The following is an 18,639-nucleotide window of genomic DNA, read 5'->3' as shown; positions in this document are numbered from 1 at the left end:
TGTAAATATATCATAATCTCGTTTCTTTGTTAGCTATGTACTTTACGTAAACAGGTCAATCTTATTGTTTATGGTTGACTGTGAATATTATTGTTTTACTGAACTAAATTCCTTATTATTATACAGATTTTAACTGGCTTAAAATATTTGATCCAGTAAATATTTTATTGCAACTCTTAAATCTTCTAATTTATCTTCTAATATTCTTTCTGCTATTGAAAATATGATGCTTATTCAGATTGCCACGGCAATTAAAAGTAAAGAAAATACAGAAAAGTACATCCCAGTCACAGTAAGATGATGAAATATTCAAAAAATCACATAATTTGATCAAGTGTTTTTTTTTTTTTTATTATTCAAGAAAATCAAGTTTTATGACTAAGCAAGTTGTAATGTTTTTGTCTGCCATGATTAAATCCAGTGAAATAAAAAATGGGAGACAACTTAAATCGAAATTGAGAGGTGAAAACCTTACAGACAATGCTTTTTAGTAGTAATATCATAAAAAATCATAAATTTTGATTTTCTTAGCTTAAAAAAACACTACTTAATTGATTTACATAATTTTTCAAATGACATCTTCATTCTGTAACAAGTATGTACATCATACAGACTTTTGTGTATTTTTTTTAATTTTTAATTGCCGCCATTTTAAGTACCAAGCTGAATAAGCACCGAAAATATTTTATTTCAATAATATTATAATATATCACAGTGTTGTCTTTTGTTATGCATTTGCTCTCCAGGGTAGTATGGCGTTGCCCAGGAGTTTTGAATTCTCATTTTTGCTTGTTTAAGCATCGCGCACCAACATTATTCAACATCAGCTCTTATTTTATATTATATGAGGGGTCTCAATAAGTTTCCAAACATTTTTCGTATAGGACTTTTATTGATAGTACATACATGAAACTCTAGTCCCCTTCTAAGTAATCTCTTCCGGCTGCAATGCACGTGTTATATCGTTCCAACAACTTTTGGGAGGTTCCGTTGAAGTCCTCTTGTATGAGCGTGTCAATGAGCCTTGCCACAACCTCTTTCATCTTCTCGATTGTTTCATAATGACAGCCTCTAAGGTTCTCCTTGAGCTCAGGGAATAACCAAAAGTCACAGGGAGTAAAGTCTGGACTATAGAGAAGGTGAGGAACTGTTTTGATGCCCATCTTGGTCAAAGAGTCTGTGATAAGAATGGAGTTGTGGACTGATGTATTCACGCAAATCTTCCACATCTTCAGTTCTTTGCAAATAATTAGGTGTACAGTTTGTTCGCTTATTGTCTCTATAGTCACACAACGATTTTTAGTTGGCCAATCAACTGACTTTCTTACTCATCCCACACTTCTCATCAGCCCTCACAGACTCCCTGCCTTCCTTGAATCTCTTATGCCACTCAAAAACTGATGCTTGATTCATGCAAGATGGTTCAAAAGCTGTTTGAGGCATTCCATACGTTTCTGTGCTATTTTCCCCAAGTTTAAAACAGAATTTTGTTGTATATCGTTCTTCTAAAGTGTCCTCACGTCCAGATTGCATTTTTGAAATTCACCAGCTGTGGACAATCAGGCTTTAGTACAGTGTATTCCAATTCCTGCTGTAGCTGTTCAATTGAACCTGAAATAAAAAATTATAAAAATTGGTCAGTCATTTCATAAGATGTATAGCCATAACATACTCAACGTTTATGAGTCTATGACAATTTTAAATGCCTTTTACAAAAAAAGTCTAGAAACTTATTGAAGGCACCTCACATCTATTACTCTTGCTTTCGTGACTCTTTCGCTCAGTTTATTAACAGTCAAAGATAATAAAGGAAGTAAAGAAATAAAATAAGATTGGAATAGTTATAAACAAAAGAAAATATCACCACAAGTAGTAGCATTTAATCCATACCTGAAGAGAGAAAGAGAGGAGGATATAGCAGCCAGAGAGAGACTAGTTTTGAATTTTGTCTTTATATTTTTTATATTTAAACTCACCATTTCTTGATTCAAACAATCTTAGCCAAACTAAACGGCTGATCCAACGGGTCACATTATCTATATCTTAGCCAAACTAAACGGCTGACCCAACGGGTCACATTATCTCTCTCTCTCTCTCTCTCTCTCTCTCTCTCTCTATATATATATATATATATATATATATATATATATATATATATATGTGAGAATTTATGTGATATATGAGGACAACTTTCAACCTACATATTCGACAAATTTTTTATCTGCAGACTTGAAATTTGGTATATAGGGTATTCAGACATGTAAAAAAAAACTTTTTAATCAATTTTCATTCAGAAAAAAGGGCTGTTAAGGGGTTAAAATTTAGAAATTAGTACTTGGAGGTTATGGGATTTTTATCTGTTTGTCAACTGTTTCATGACTGCATGCGTGAATGCTTCGCATGACAGATTATTTATGTTAAGAATAAGTAGGTTTGAAAACAGTTTTTAAAGATTATGGCAAGCTGGTCTAAATCTCAGATCCAGTATTTTTTTTAATTTACAAGAAGTGAACTGTTTAGAAAAAACATAATACTCACATTTCTTTCCGGTTTTTACTTCATTTCTTTTTTTTTTTTTTTTTTTTTTTTTGAAGGAATTTAATGTTACGTTTAATACCTACGTTATTCTGTTTATATTAAATAAGAAATCTACATTAATTAAAATATAATATTTATGCATATTTTACGACCAGGTAACAGCGGACATCCTGCTAGTTTTTCTATAATTTTTTTTTTTTTAATGCCTTCTCGAATGTTTTTTTTATTGTTTTTCAAAAAGGCACAAGAAATTTGTAGAAGATGATTATCTTACGAAATGGATTGTCATTGTCATATCTTGTCTTTTCCGCTTGCTCTCATCAGTCTGACACATGAGACGATGGAGAAATTTATAGCTCTTAGTAGTGAAGGATGATGGAGCATTTGTTTTGTCAATTTCCACTCAAATTTTAATTTAATTTTAATTTATCAAAAAATATGCAAAATAAAACCTGTTTATAGAAATAATTTAGCAAAGAGTTATCTATATCTTTTCCTTATGCATTAATTTTAAGCTATGGCACGGTTCCAATGATGGATTTTGTCTCCACTTAGCATGATTACAGGCTTGGTCTAGATGAAGGCCAATTTTACGCAGACCTTTGTGCAGAGTGTCTACCTATCTCATCAGCGACCTTCCTCTCTGTTGCTTCCTAGCAACTTCTAATGCAAAGGCAAATTTCATAAGGGTGTCATTGTTGGCCTCTTTGTGTTCATCAACTTTAAATTTCACATAAACATTATGATAAATTTTGACGTAAGTCTGTATTTTTTTAGTGTGTGATTTTTTCAATGATTATAAATTGTTTTCTTAACCAAGTGTAATTCTAATATTAATAAATAATGGCGCTAACTTTTTTTTTTCAAAGAATAAATTGTCAATAGTATAATTAATGAATTTAATTAACTTGTATGCATTTTTAAATGAAAGAAGGAGGGTCAATGAAAGAAGGAGGGTCTTCGACTCAAAAAAAAAAAAAGTCGCTCGGTATGCCGGAATAAAGACATAAATTATGTCTAATTTGTCTTTCCATACATATTTCAATTTTGCCGCGAGAGTTTAATTTGATGCGAATGGACGAGTCTCGTTGCTACCAGTGATACATTTTTGGATAATTATTACTTTTTTTGCAAAAGTTAAGTACATTTATTGTATTAATTCATTATCTTAAGACTTAACTTTGAAATAATTCCAGAAAACTTATATTTTTCTTACCAGAAAAATGTAAACGCGATTTTTGTCATAATGAATTTTTACGTGAAATCTAGGTTTTTTCAGATTTGAGACAAAATTATTCCATGTATTTTTTTATTTCACACACTTTTTTTTTTTGAGAAATTAACTTTAAACTATAATCTTTCAAATACAATAAAAAAGTACTTGCATATTTAAAAAATTATTATGATTAACCGGCGTTAAAAACCATACCCTCCCCCCCTACCGAAGCAGCCATTAATTGCCCATACCTACAAAGTACATTTCGACCCTCTTGGTAGGTAACTGATGAAGACTGTGATGAGGAGATCGAGTTTTTTTCCCCCTTTTTCCTGGAGAGGAATGAGAACAAACTCTGATAACCTTAAAATTAGTAGCCTACTTGATTGTACAAGGACGGCTAATGACAAGTGTTTATTGACATTAGATTTGAAATAGCCTTTGTTGTAGTCTTCATGGAAGCAGTCTCTCAGTAATGTGTTCTATTGTTGGGAAGTTATTGGAAAAATCTTTGTTCATGGAAATTCTGCTTGATGTTAATCACATGAAGAAAATTAAAAAAAAAAAGAAGTTATTTTACAGTTGGAGTGCTAATATTTGGCTCATCAATCCTGGAAGACAAACTCATCTAAGGGAAGATAAACCCTGATTTCAAACATCCCTTGCCTTGTGAAATATCCATTCATGGGAAAGGTTTCAGAAATAAACCTTGAGGAAAAATCTGGATTGGAGCCCCTAAGGCAATTTGACATTATCTATAACTTCATTATACCAGCTCCTGGAACGATATTGATGCCAAACTATATCAGCCTTTTCAACATTAATGCCAATCCATCAGCAACATAAAGAGGTGGGGACTTGCTACACGGGCAACAGTCTCTCTTGCATATCACACTTCCCAGGCTAACATCAAAAAGTTGCATCACCCTGATGAACAAAAGCCTTTTAATAGCAATATGATTTCTTGTTGTGAAAGTTTTACAAGAATGAATCAGAAATTGGAGCTCAGCCGAGCAATTTTCATGGAAATAACAATAGCGTAAAGCGAAGGTTATCTACTTAATTGCAAAATCAATTTTGGTAATTTTGAACTTTGTCAGATATATTGTAAACTTAACCTATTTTTTTTTTTTTTTTTTTTTTTTTTTTAAATAATTTCTAATTTAAAATATTTGCTTTCTTCCAATAGTGATAGTGATTAAAGTATTCTTGTTGGGGTTTGTATGTTAGTCGTTTTCTTTTTCTTTTGGTCCTGAGTCAATAGTGTCTTCTCTGCCGGTAGCTGGAACACTATTTGCACGTGGAAGAAAGGAAACAATGGCAAGCCAACTTAAACTACTATTCTCATCTTAGATGTCATTCTCACAACGTTACAGCTGATGTAACCTCCAACTTTCTTCAAGTTATCAGAAATTCTGACTAAACTCTTTAAGGTGCCATCAGATACTGGTTTCCCGAATTAACTCAAATGCAGATTCTACCACACAGAATTGGAAAGTGTGAGTCATCTGGTATCAAGTTGCAAGGTTCTTTTGGAGGACGGCTACTACACAGCGAGACATGATGGAGTATATTAGTACCTCCACTGGACCATCTGTAAAAAATTAAACATCCAGTGTAGCAGCAAGTCCTGGGAACATCAACCTGTAAGAACAGTTGGAAATGACTTATAAATCATATATTATGACCATATAATCCCTACAGCCACCTACTTTGAAAATGCTGCTGTCAAACCTGACATAGTTATATGGAATAAGTCAGAGAGAGAGAGTGGCAACCTTGGTTGAAGTGAGTGTCCCTAATAATGGAGGTCTGAACAGAGCTGAAAGAGAGAAACAGACCAAATATCAAGGTGTCAGGTCTGATATGAAAAGAAACTGGAATCTTAGGGAGATATCAATCATGCCAGTTATTATAGGTATCACAGGGCTTATGAAGAAGAACCTGAAGTCCTACCTAACTAATATTCTTGGTTAACCAAGTGCAAAAGAGATCCAGACAATTGCACTTAAGGGAACAGCGAGGATACTAAAAAGAGCTCTCGGTTGGTTTCAATAAAAAGCAGGGCAATGTTGGCAGCTGGTTTGGCTGCTCCATACTCAGTGTTACAATCTTTATTATAGGTGCCACAGAGCGCTGCCATGTTTTTTTTTTTTTTTTGAACGTTTAGAAGTATTTGTTTATGTATCAGTTTGTTTCATTCTAGAATATGAGAATGGTCGGGGAAAAGTTATTAATTTTGAATTGTAATTCAGAAAGAATATGTTATTTCTATATATATGTAATCATCTAGTTACTGAGGATGTAATCGCACTGTAGTAAAGAATTGCAGAAAAATACCTGGCGATAACTGGTAGCAGTGGTAGGACTAAATGTATAGAGGGAAAAGTACGGACTTCTTCCTCTTATACTGTTGCAGCTGTGATGGTTGTTTTCCATGGATATAATGTAGCAATTTGATAGCACGAGTAAATGTGTATGTAACGGGATTAAAAAACCTACATAAGATGGTGGGTAATACTTTAGACATAATAATTCTGTATGTGGCATCTTTTATTATAAACCTACAGTAATTTGGTCCAGAGGGGAATTTCTACAATCAAAATATTATATACAGGAGGATAAAGCTTTCCAACATCTAGAGATCTTTACAGTGAAAGGGTGGGATTTTGTTGCTAATCAGATAAAATTGCTACAGACGTTTCACGTTGCTATTTTGCAACCAAGGTTCGAACGGTGTTTGGGACCAGAAATGCTTCACCCACCCCCCACCCCCACCTTTCGAAATGATGGTATCCCTACCACTCAATATAATATGGTTGTTTATCGGTTTAACGGTCAGTGTGAAGCTGACTGTGTGGGCAATACCATTGAACATTTGGAGGTTAGAATTTCCCAACATGTCCCCCCTTCGATACGTAGGCACAAAAAATGGGCAACATCCGGGCATTTACCAACTCATGGGTCGACCATTGGTTAACATTTATTACAGTGCCAGATCTGCACTGATGGATAAACTGATGAAACTTTCTTGGTTTTACACAGACCGCGCTCGAGAATTCACTTAAAAATTCTCGAGGTAGTATCCATTAATTTACGCCAACGATCTCTGTGTAAACAAAGAGAGTATACCCATAATTTGGAACTTATGGGTATTCGCTGAGATTGCTTCCTTTTCTCTTATTACCCATACAATTTTCTTTTTTTTTTACCCTCGCTAATAATTTATGGTCGTTTGACCACGTTTTTTAAACAATGTTTTCTCCCCCCGTTGCCAACGTTAATCTTGAAAAGGGTTGGCTGAAAGAAGTTTCGATAGGGATTTTTTTTCTGCCCCACCCCTTATTTATCCTTTTTATCTAGTTTATGTTTCTAAACATACAATTAGAGCTTAGGAGAAATATATTTCAGAAGTGTATCTTGGTTTTCTTTTTGAATTTTTCTTCTTTAATGGTTTATGTTTAAATTATAGGACCCCAATTTTTACCTTAAAAATTAAATCTATATATCTATAAAAGTGAAATTGTCGGTGTGTGTATTTCCCTACCAAATTACTCTGTCAATTTTCAGTCTACAGACTCGAGATTTGACACATGGGGTATTGAGATTTGGGAAAATCTTTTTAATTAGTTTTTGGCCAGAAATTTGACTGTCAAACTGTTTATTTGTGCAAGAATAGATTTGCAGAATGAGATTTTTGCTTGCTTGATCACATTGAAACACATAAATCCCATTATCACAGTCCTTTAACTAAGAGCCCCAAGGACTTACAAGGAGGGGCACACCAGCCTAACTGATTGGCAGTTCTCAGGAAAAGAACAACTTCTCCTTAAACATCCAAATCCAAATTCTCCTCTGGAAGGCCGGTTCTGACCATCTGCCCTTCTTATCTCCTAAAATCATATCATCTCTGACTGATTCTGGCCTTTGTTAGTGGTCACCATTCGATTACCCAGAAGTTAAATACTTGAGATATTCACTGGAAATAATGGTCAGACAGTCTCCATTCATAAGGGATTATCTGCAGATAGTCTTGGACATCACTTTTCTTTAACAGATCGGTCCCCAATTCATTTAGATACTTATTTTATTTCAAACAAAGAAAATATCTCTTGGATGATTGGATTCCAACCAGAGATACTTTTAGTTCTCTGTGCCCTTATCCTCTTGCTTTGACCAAACATATATCAACTGGAATGCCTGTCACTCATATGCACCAGCAAAGCATGCTGCACAGTGCATGTTTACATAGCCTTTTTTTTTTAATATATTAATGAGCCACGCAATGTTTGGAAGCAGTGGACAGCAATTCAATGCAGTCATCTATATTGAGTTTGAGTCCTTTTACAATGATGTGGGGTGGCATAACATGGCTTTTGTTGGAAACGCTATCACAAGGTTACTTGGTCTTCATGATGCATGGAACTTTGTGTGGATTGTAGACTAGTCAGCTGTTGTTTTGAGCATTGTGCAACTGCTCGTCTTATGAATCAGATGAACCTTGGCTTTACTGAATAATTGACCTTAGTTCCTTGGTTTTTGTAAGGCAGTGAGTTGTTAACCCTTGCAACTTTTGTACGTGGAGTAACAAAGATCTTCATTTAGCAGTTTCTTCATAGCTGCCGCTCTGGCGCCTATTTTTCCTTGCCAAGAAAAGCATAGCCTTGCCTAGATCTTACTGCACCTTTTTTTTACACATTGATCACCACTTATCAAGGCCCGGAAGCCACTCAGGGATAAGGGTTGATGAATTCCTTTGTGCGCACACACCTGTTATGGCCTTGCTTACTAGCCACTGGTTCTATATATCCATTACAATTCTCTAACTCACATCCCACAACCTTCAAGTTATTCAAGAAACACTTGGCTGCAGCTAAGATTTCAGATTTTTAAAATTCAAAGTGGATCATAATGATGCAGGTTGCTCTCTTCCAATATTCTACTGTTTTCTAGTCATCCATGATCTCTCCGATTTTCCAATCGTAGACTGAAACAATGACCACAAATGCTTCAAATGATTCTGAAGAGAAAGAATGTAAGAAAATTATTATATTTATTCCGAACATTCCACAGCATGTGAATTTTCATATGTCCTTTTTGCTTGTGTTTAAATGTGTTTTTAGATATCACGTTTCTGAATTTTTTAGATAAGGACTGGTTATTTGTATTATTTGGGTTCTTTGGACTACTTTTCTCATCTTGATTCCTGTAACCTCCAACCTTCTTCAGGTCTGCAAAGACTTTTGGCGCTTAGAGCACTTGGAAAAAATTTAGTTCTAAAAGTAACCTTTTTCTGAAGGTTGAAGGTTCAATCCTCAGTGTGGGCGGTTGAAAATATAACTACAAATTATTTAAGACTTCTGTCCAGTAATGGCTGACAGAACAAGAGCATGCTACCTCCATGGATTAAATAAAGGAGTCTGTGCAGATTCTTGAGTTCAATTAGATACACCTGAAGAAGGTCAGAGGTTACATCGACAGAAATGTTGTATAAATATAAGATAAGAACATTAGTCCAAATAATTCAAATAATGTGTTTTTAGATATACTGCTTTTGTTCTTGTAGTGTTTTTAACATGGTTACAAAGACGACTTTCTCTTCCAGAAACGGATTTGAAATTATGTCCGCACTTTGAGGAATTACAATATAATGTTATATTACTTTGTGTGGCACTGAATACCAACGCCAGAGTTTACCGATTTACTGCATATCGGTGCTAAAAATCAAAACTTACTAACAACAAAAATAGAAAAATTTGTAATGCTATACTAAAAAAAAATAGTGAATTGTTGAAATGTATAAATTATGTAAATTATATAACAAATGTACAAAATTGAGAATAGAAAATGGACGGTCTCACTGTAAAGACTTCCATAAGAAATTGTGTTACACAATTTTTTATGGAAATCTTTAGTCTTTATCAACTATTATACAGTCTTTATCAACTATTATGGCAATGTTATCTGCTTTTAGTCATCTAAAATGCTCCAAAATGCCCCATGGTCCAATGTACATCATCAAAACAGTTGTCCAAATTTTCCTTGAATGTGCTTGTGGTTGCCTGCTGGACTACATCTTGGGGAACTTAGTTCCATGGTACTGCGATGCAAACAAAGTGGTATTTTGCATAATGAGCCAAAATTGGTGCCAATATTTTGTGTGCATTATTGCAAAAGCTTCAGTATTCAGTTAAATCCTGGTAATCGGCTCATGAAACCATCAGCATCAGTGGCGAAGGTTTAAAATTAATGCTAGTCAATCAAAAAGAGGGAATAACTTTCAAAAATATTGACGAAAAAAAGTGACCCATCCTTGTAGAAAAGGTAAAGGAATTAATGTTTTTAGCCAATTTTTCGATATTTGTTGTCCAAAGGGCTGAGCTTCAAAACGAACCCAATCTCGTGAAAATTCGTCAAAAATTTTAGGCAGACATACAAACATACAGACATACATTTAAACAGACAGCTGAGATTTATATTATAGAAGATGGTTACTTTCCACATTCAAGGATTTTCCTTAAATTTCAGCGTTACCGTCTGTTGCATAGTCTCAGTCTTTTTTCCAAGTTGGTTGGGAATGTTCCTTGTGCTTCTACAATTATTGGTATTGTATTGATTTTCTTCACGTTCTATATTCCTTTCAGTTCTGTGGCAAGTTTTGTGTATTTGTTTTGTTTTTCTCTCTCTTTGATCTTCACCCAGTGGTCTGCTGGGACAGCAAACTACAGTTTTGCAGTTTCTTTCCTCCTTGTTAATTATTAAGATGTTCTATCTCCTTCCTTGGATGAGTTTATCTATTTATACCGCCATGTTCTAAAGGATTTTGTGTTTTTCATTTTCAAGTAGTCTCTGGTTTTTCCCAGTATTATCTGTATGCATTTTGGAAGTTTCCAATGTACTACTTTACCCACATAGTAGTGTTTGTTTGTGTAATCTTTTTGGGCTAGTTTGCAGTATTCATTTATTATGTGGTTTTTCATTTCGTCTCTTTGTTCAAAGAATCTACATTTACTTTTTTCCTGTGTTTTATCGATTGTAGCTTTAATGTAGTTAGTTCTAATTGCATTGTTCTGTGCAGTTGTGAGTAGAGATTGTGTTTCTCTGTTTATGTGTCCTTTTCTTAGCCATGTCCTTGTGTTTTCATGATTCTCTTTTGTCATTCTTATGAATCGTCTGTGTAGCTCTTTCTCTTCCCACTTTTCTTTTATTCTGGTTTCATTGTTTTTTGTAGCGTTCATTTTGACGATGACTCTCCCGACACTAATCAATTTTCTGTGCTTCTATCTGCTACACAGTCTTCTACACATCAGTTCTCTTCCTCCTCCATTCCTTTTCACATAGAATCAGTCAAGATCATTTTTCGGGTGCAATACATTGAGTATAGTCATTAGTTTCCTTGTGTTCTGATCCAAATGCCTAAATTCTTCTTTGGTTCAGCTTATGATTTAAAAAAAACATTTTTCTTTTCAACTATTTTTTCACTCCAAACAAAACACAGTGCCAGTCGTTTGGAACCAGATTTGCAGGAATACTATGCAGAGAGTTGGGCGGCAAGATGTCTATTCACACTACTCTTGAACTTCTGCATGTTAGTACAATTAGAGAAGCATGGGACCTGGGAGGGAATTCCAAAGTCTAACAGTTCAAGAGAAGAAGCTATTTGAGTAGAAAGCTTTAATGCATCAAGGGATCTCTACAATGTATGGGGCAGGATTTTGCTGCTTGTTGTGTTTATTGAGGGTATTTACATTGAGAGGGTACTAGTGCAATGATTGTTCTCTGACAATAAGGAGTGGTGTTTCTGAGTGACAATAAGTCTACCAACATCCACCTTTTTCGATAACCATTGTAAATGACTTTACTTTATTGCAAAGACAGCTTACCATTGATTTTTTTTTTTTTTTGTTGGCAAAGACCACTGGTCTTATTTGGAATTTGGGTTGCAATAAGCCTTCTCAAGATGTCAATACTCTGCACACTCTTTCAATGGAGGTCTAATTAGTGCTCTTTCTCTAAGAGTTAAGCAAAATATTTATAAACTTCTTTCTTGGAGCTTCTCCAAAGAAGAATACATCAAATAATTCTAATTTACCTTGCCATTTTCTGATTTTCTTTCTTCTTTTTCAGTTATTTGAAAATATCTGAATATGGTAAACTTACAATATATGATAAATTGAAAACTGAACTTATTTTCCAATTTTATAATGTAAATATTTTATTTATTTTTATATATTTTATATATCAGTGTGTGTGTGTGTGTAATATATATATATAATATATATATATATATATATATATATACTAGCAAAAGTACCCGTCGTTGACTGGGTTCAAAAACAGCCTACAGAAAATGGACTCTGATTTATGAAAGTATGATAGGTTATGAAAAGGAAGGGTTGTAAATTTGGGTTGAATTTGGGGGTATCAAAACCAAAGCAAAATATGATGAAAGTAAAAATAAAATAGATAAACCCCATAATTTATTATACAATACCTGTTCACACTGAAACACTTGTGACAATATTTTGTGGATCTATATTAAAAAACCTTGTTAAACTTTGTGACATATTTCCATTCTTTCTATGGAGGTCAGGCGCGAACGAACACCCCATAATTTTATACCATATTTCTTCAAACAAAAACATAATTATCAAAGTATACTTACACAGATAGATATGAAAAGTATTTATTAAAGTTTGTGCCTATTTCCATTCTATGGAGGTTATGCGCGAACGCAGACCCCACAATTTTATTATACGATCCCTATTTAAGTTAAAACATACTTATCAAAGTATTCTTATGTACATCTATATCAAAAACACTTGTAAACGTTTTTTTTAATTTTTACATTTTTTATTTCCACACTTTGTGGACCAGGTGCAAATGCAGACCCCACAATTTTAATGAACCACCGTTCTGCCAGATCAAACATACCCATTCCTGTGTCTCGATACATCTTCTATCATTATATGTAATCAGTTTTTTAAAATAGTCAACCATATAGGAGCCTATTCGTGACCAGACACCCACACACACACACAGACATTCAGCTTTATATTATAGATATATATATATAAAAATTAGTAATGGGACGATTCCAATATTTTTCCAGATTCTGATACAATTACTGATTCTGTTCTAAATTCCCAATTTCGATACAATTACCAATTCTGATTCTTTATAAATCTCTAAATATTTAACTATTAAGTTGTTATTTTTTCCCGATTACCGTGAAAACATGTGTTAAATGTGCAGATAATTTCTCAAATGTAAAAACACACTTGTTTGGATTTTAGCTTTACTGGTAGTTTAAAATCAATAAATATTTATTATTTTATCATTACTACTAGCAGCAGAAGATTTCTCTTTAAACAAAATCAAATAAGCAAAGATAATTAAAGGCATCCTTTTTGGCATTGGAAAATAAGCACCAAATTTTTCGATTCCAATACCTCGAAAAGTCCCAATTCCGATTCCGATTAATCGTCCCAACATTAATATATATATATATATATATATATATATCTCTCTCTCTATATATATATATATATATTTTTTTTTTTTTATTAACACAAATCTTATTATTAAAATGTTTTTATTTTCCAGGCTTGGGTTTTGATTTTCTCAAAGAAAAAGAAGAAAGGAACTTCGACAAATGGAACTTTCAACTTTCAAACTTTGAGATTCCAAGAATGGTTATCCATCTGAATAATTATCAAAGCTGATGTTGCTGAACTTCAGTTCTATTACAAGAACCGGTGCTTCCTTGCTGACGACCCACAAACTCCTTTAAAAAGAAAAAGGAAAAAAAAGTTTTATGTATCAAACTATTTTTTTTCTTAGACACAAAATGAAAAACAAATCCAAAAGGTCCTTATTCCAGAATTCTCTCTATATTAAAAAACAAAAAAAGATCTGTATGATATAGGTAGTTGTGATGAAATGAGAATATCATATTCCAAAAATCACGTAAATTGATCAAATAGTTTTATTTTTTATAAAGAAAATCATTTTTATGCGATTAATGGGAATTTGTAGGCATTACAAAATAAAGCTAGTAAGTACGAATCATTTTGGAGTTTTCTCCCTTTGTTCCTTAAAATATTTTTTTCAAAATGTTGGGTGAGACAGTCTCTTCTTGGATACTCAAAAGTTGATTTTCTTATTTTAAAAATAAAACTACTTGATTTTTACATGATTTTTGAAAATATATTTTCGCTTTCTCATGGGTACGTACATCATACAAATTTTTCTTTATTTTTATCTTTTAATATAAGGAGGAAATCTGGACGAGAACCATTCGCACTTAATGCCCCCCCCTTTGCTGCTGCTGATTATAATAAAAAAAATTGACATAGATGCCTTTCTTCTTATTAATCAAATAAAGACAATGCAATTATCTATCAATCATATACACACATGCACACTCTTATATACCAAAACGACTATTTGCCAAAAACAAGCACGTTTTTCTAGAAATTTGCAAGACAATTGAATCATGAAGAATAAAAAAAAAACATGCAATCATTGTGAAACCGCCTGCAACAGTTCTTCTCTGGAAATCTGCGATAAAATCCTCTCCTTATATTCTGTATATTCATGGTATTTCTGTTTTTGTCATTACTGTGGTATCATTGAATATTTCATATATAAATTGGTTAAAAAAAAAGTTAAAGGAATTGTATAAAGTAAGCCAAAGTCCAAATTGCAACACTCTGCAGAAAACTGTGCTGAGAAAAAAAAAAAACAATGCAGTTTTTGGCACTTAAGGCCTTCCATAGCTAAAATCAATAAACTGTCATTTAAAAAATCGTTAATGGCACACACTATGACCTCCAAAACAAGATGGCCGCGAAAACTGTTTTTTTATTTAAAAAAAGAAGAGACTTTAACATTTGTTTTTGTCGTTTGAAGATATAAAGAAAAAAAAAAAATATGGAACTAAATACAAAATATTCTTTTTTAAGACAAACAGATGTACTTCAAAAGAAATGATTGGAAATGTGTAATAATGATGATGATGACGACATTGGTTTCAAGAATATACAGAATAAAGTAAATACTTACTCTAGGATTTCAGAAAATCTTTGGAAGGCTTTAAAACAGTTTGGAAGGTTTATGGAATAAAAGAACATTTTTTAATTCCAGTATTTTGGAAAACGTACCCCCCCAAAATTTCCAAAGAATTGAAAAAAACCCCAAAAAAACAAACATTAAAAATACCAAATTGAAGAGATGATCTGAATGATTTATGCAAGTCTAAAGTGTCTATAGTTTTTCAAAATATAAACTGTGCACAATTCATGAATTAAAAAAAAATATATATAAAAAGGGAACTTTGAGCACAAACATTTTCATTCCATGGTTGAAGAGAGACATCTTTTGATTTATATGAGAAAAAAAAAAAAGTTATTTTTTAAAACTTGTATGGCGTGCCTAAAGTCAGAGACAAAAACATTTCTACTTTTTTCATAGCTTTAAATTTAACTTGCTACCACAGATATTTTTTTTTTTTACTAACAAGCCATCATTTCAAGGCAAAAAACAAAAACACTTGAAGATAACAAGTAATACAATGACTAGATTGACAGTCGAATGATGATGAATACTATGAGAGTAATGAAAATCTGTACATACCATCCACTCAAAACAGCAGCTGGCCCAGAAAACAGCAATTCTTCCCCATTTATCAGAAACATTACTAACAAGATTTCAGGACTTAAGGACAACACAGGAAGGGAGTGAGAGTTATGAAGCTGTCAAAAGTAAATCCAAAATTCATGTTATACTCTCTTATGAGTTTAAAAAAAAAAAGATGTACTTGTGCATTTTAGTTCTTGAGGACAATTTTATTTGTTTTCATTTTTTGAAGACTTCCACTCAAAACAGGAAAGACAATTCAAGAAGTTTTTAAATTTCTCCAAAAATATTAAAGTTTCATGTAACTTTTTGGTAAACGCGAAACAAACATGCTAAATCCACACAATGACACAAAATAAAACAATTATTATCCGAACATTTATTGAATTAAAAATTTTTTTTAAAATTAGGCATTATAAAATAATTAGAATCTTGAAATACAAACCTTTTAAAATGTATAGTCTCTTAAAAAAAAAAGAAGAAAATTCTAAAATGAAAATGTATGACTTAAAAAAAATCACGAACATTAAAAAAATTTTTTTTTTACAAAATTAAACTTTTGTAATGAATAAAAATAAACGTTTACATTTATAAATAGTTTGAAGCAGTTGTTATTGGAAATTTAAAAGAACTTTTTCAGTTGTCTTCTCCTGTTCCAAGTAGAAGTTTTCAAAAATTAAAACCAAAATATTCTTCTCCACAGCTAAAATGCACTAATGATCTCTCTCCATATCCCCTCAAAATTAATAATACCTTCCTAGTCATTCTGATATTTTGGTTGAAATAAGTCAAGGGTTTGTTTTTTTTCTGAACATTGCACAGAAATATGTGTACAATGTACATGGGATAAGGAAAGCCTTATAGATTTTATGAAATCTGCACAAAGTATAAATTCTGCAAGAATTTTTTTTTGCTCAAATAGGCCAATTAGTACTTACTTGTGTGAAATCATGGAAAGCCTTGTTTTGCAAATCATCCCATATCTGGTAATAAAAGATTTTTATCACTGAAGTTAAGCAATGTTGAGCCTAGTCAGTACCAGATGGGTAACCATTTGAGAATACCAGGTGCTGTATGTAGGAGGACGTCGACACATCCCTCCTAGACCTGCAGAAACCTAACATCATTATCTCCTCTGCGACTGGGAACCATGTGTGAATTTAATAGTCTCTTGACACTTCCTCCTTTGGAGGAAGCTGGTTCAACCCGCTTAGGGTGAATGTCACTGGCATACATGCACACATTAGTAACCATTTTTTTTTTCTTTAATTTATTACCAAAAATCTTTTGTAAATATTATTTGATACTTAAATTATTTTCAAAGATTTTTTGGTTCTTCTCCGTTATAATAGTGAATTTCGAAAATCGAAATATTGAATTTCAAGTAAGACTAATGGCATCTAATTAATTGTCATGTAACAGTAATGAACATATCCAAAAATTATGCAAAAAACTTATCACTATAGATCACTACTTTTACTACACACACATTATATATACATAAACTGTGTGTGTGGATTTGTTTCCATAGACTCCATAATGGCTGAGCTGATTTTTATGAAATTTCACACAAATGTACTTTATGTATCTGGCAGTGTTCTTAGATAAGGTTTTTTATCAGATTGTCTTCTTTTTTTTTACATAGGAGTCACTACTTATCAAAACCCTGAGACCACTCGAGGATAAGGGTTATTGAGTGTACAGTAATCAATTGTATAATATCGTAGTAGTCGTTATTAATGGAAATTTGGTAGATTGGATTACTTAAAGGGGCGGTTCATCAAGAATTTGTTTATGTTGGACTTGAAGACAGCCAAGTTGTAGTCAGCTGGGAAGCAGGCAAATGGAAGAGAGTTCCACAGGCATGCAGTTCTAAGAAAGAAGCATTGTTCATGGAATCTACCTTTTGATTTAAGCACAGTTAAAGAGTGGGGAAAGTTATTGACAGTTGTTTCAGCTAGATGGGTGTTTTTCAAAAAAGATTGGCGAGGGGGTACCAAAGACTGGAGCTTAGACGAGCACTTGCTGTGGAAATAATGATAAAACAAAGACAGGCTTGCGACGTCCCTTCTGTGAGAAAGGGGTTGCAGGGAAGAGAAAAGGGCATCCCCCACTGTTATGAAGTCTATTTTGTACTCTGTCAAGGCAGGATAAGCTGTTTCTAGCAGCTCCTGCCCAGATGTGGCAACAATACTCCATCCCTGGACATACTTAGCTTTTATATAAATAGAGAATTGCATCAGCAGTGAGATATCTGCTGGAACGGTAGAAAAATCCCACCATTCTTCCAGCGATCTTGGCAATCTTTGACTAATGTCCAGGTAACCTACATCTAAAATTTCAAGTGTTTAGACCCAACATTGGCGGAGGAATTTGGTAGAGTTTTTAAAGGTCAAAATGTAGAACTTTGACCCCTTGACAGCCAAATTTCTGGCCAAAAACTGATTAAAAAGATTTTCCCAAATCTCAATACTCCTTATGTCAAATCTCGAGTCTGTGGACTGAAAATTTACTGAGTAAATTGGTAAGGAAATGCACACACACACACACATTTTCACTTATATATACACACACATATATATATTTGGTAAAACTTGTAATTAGTAAAAACCTGAAGAGAAGAGGGGGATTTGATGTTTTCGATAAATATTGATAATCGAAAAACTCTGATGAAAAAAGGAACAGGAGATTTTGACTAAAGATAACACCTAACACAGCCTAATATCACAAGTGCATTTCAGAAGTTTTATTACGACACAAGCTGAAAGACTTGACATATAAAATCGACAGTAGATTGTTTGATATGATAGGGGCGCATTCAAAATGAATGTTTATGTCTAAAGTACAATTGACTTTTCCATTTTAAACTTTAATTCAAACCATTGCATTAAAAATAATTTTATAAAATCAACAGTAGGTTCTCTACATTTCAATGTAGACTACAATATATTGTGGACTAAGGCACTGCGAGGATGCATATGAAGCTTCCTCCCAGTGCACCACAAAGCAATGATTGAAAGATGGGCAGTTTCGCAGATTTCGATGACAATAAAAATATGGTAGTGTGAAACATTCGTTGATCATCATTAGATCCCGGGCACCGTCGAGTCTCCCTGCTAGTATTAAACAAAAAACTATTAATAATTATTTTTGTACCTAAAAACACTAGTGTTTCATGCTTATGCAAACATCAGCGTAGAAATTGATAATTACTGCTGGTCAGGAGATTCGAACCCAGTCATAAA

The 18,639-nt window shown here is 33.1% G+C and overlaps 1 protein-coding gene across 1 annotated transcript in view; it reads left to right on the top strand.

Moving 5' to 3' along the window:
• The window catches only part of LOC145242540 (uncharacterized), a 36,006-nt gene extending 20,213 nt beyond the window's left edge, over positions 1-15,793 (top strand). Inside the window, exon 2 of the mRNA XM_080105624.1 lies at positions 13,361-15,793. The gene's annotated coding sequence lies outside the window, so the exon portion shown is untranslated. The remainder of the gene's footprint in view (positions 1-13,360) is intronic.
• Positions 15,794-18,639: the final 2,846 nt, after the last annotated feature.

Source organism: Euprymna scolopes, chromosome 21, assembly GCF_053919585.1.
Source record: "Euprymna scolopes isolate OS-2025 chromosome 21, ASM5391958v1, whole genome shotgun sequence".
In the NCBI taxonomy this organism is placed as follows: domain Eukaryota; kingdom Metazoa; phylum Mollusca; class Cephalopoda; order Sepiida; family Sepiolidae; genus Euprymna; species Euprymna scolopes.
Note: the sequence above shows the minus strand (reverse complement) of the source record. Positions and strands in the feature narration are given on the sequence as shown.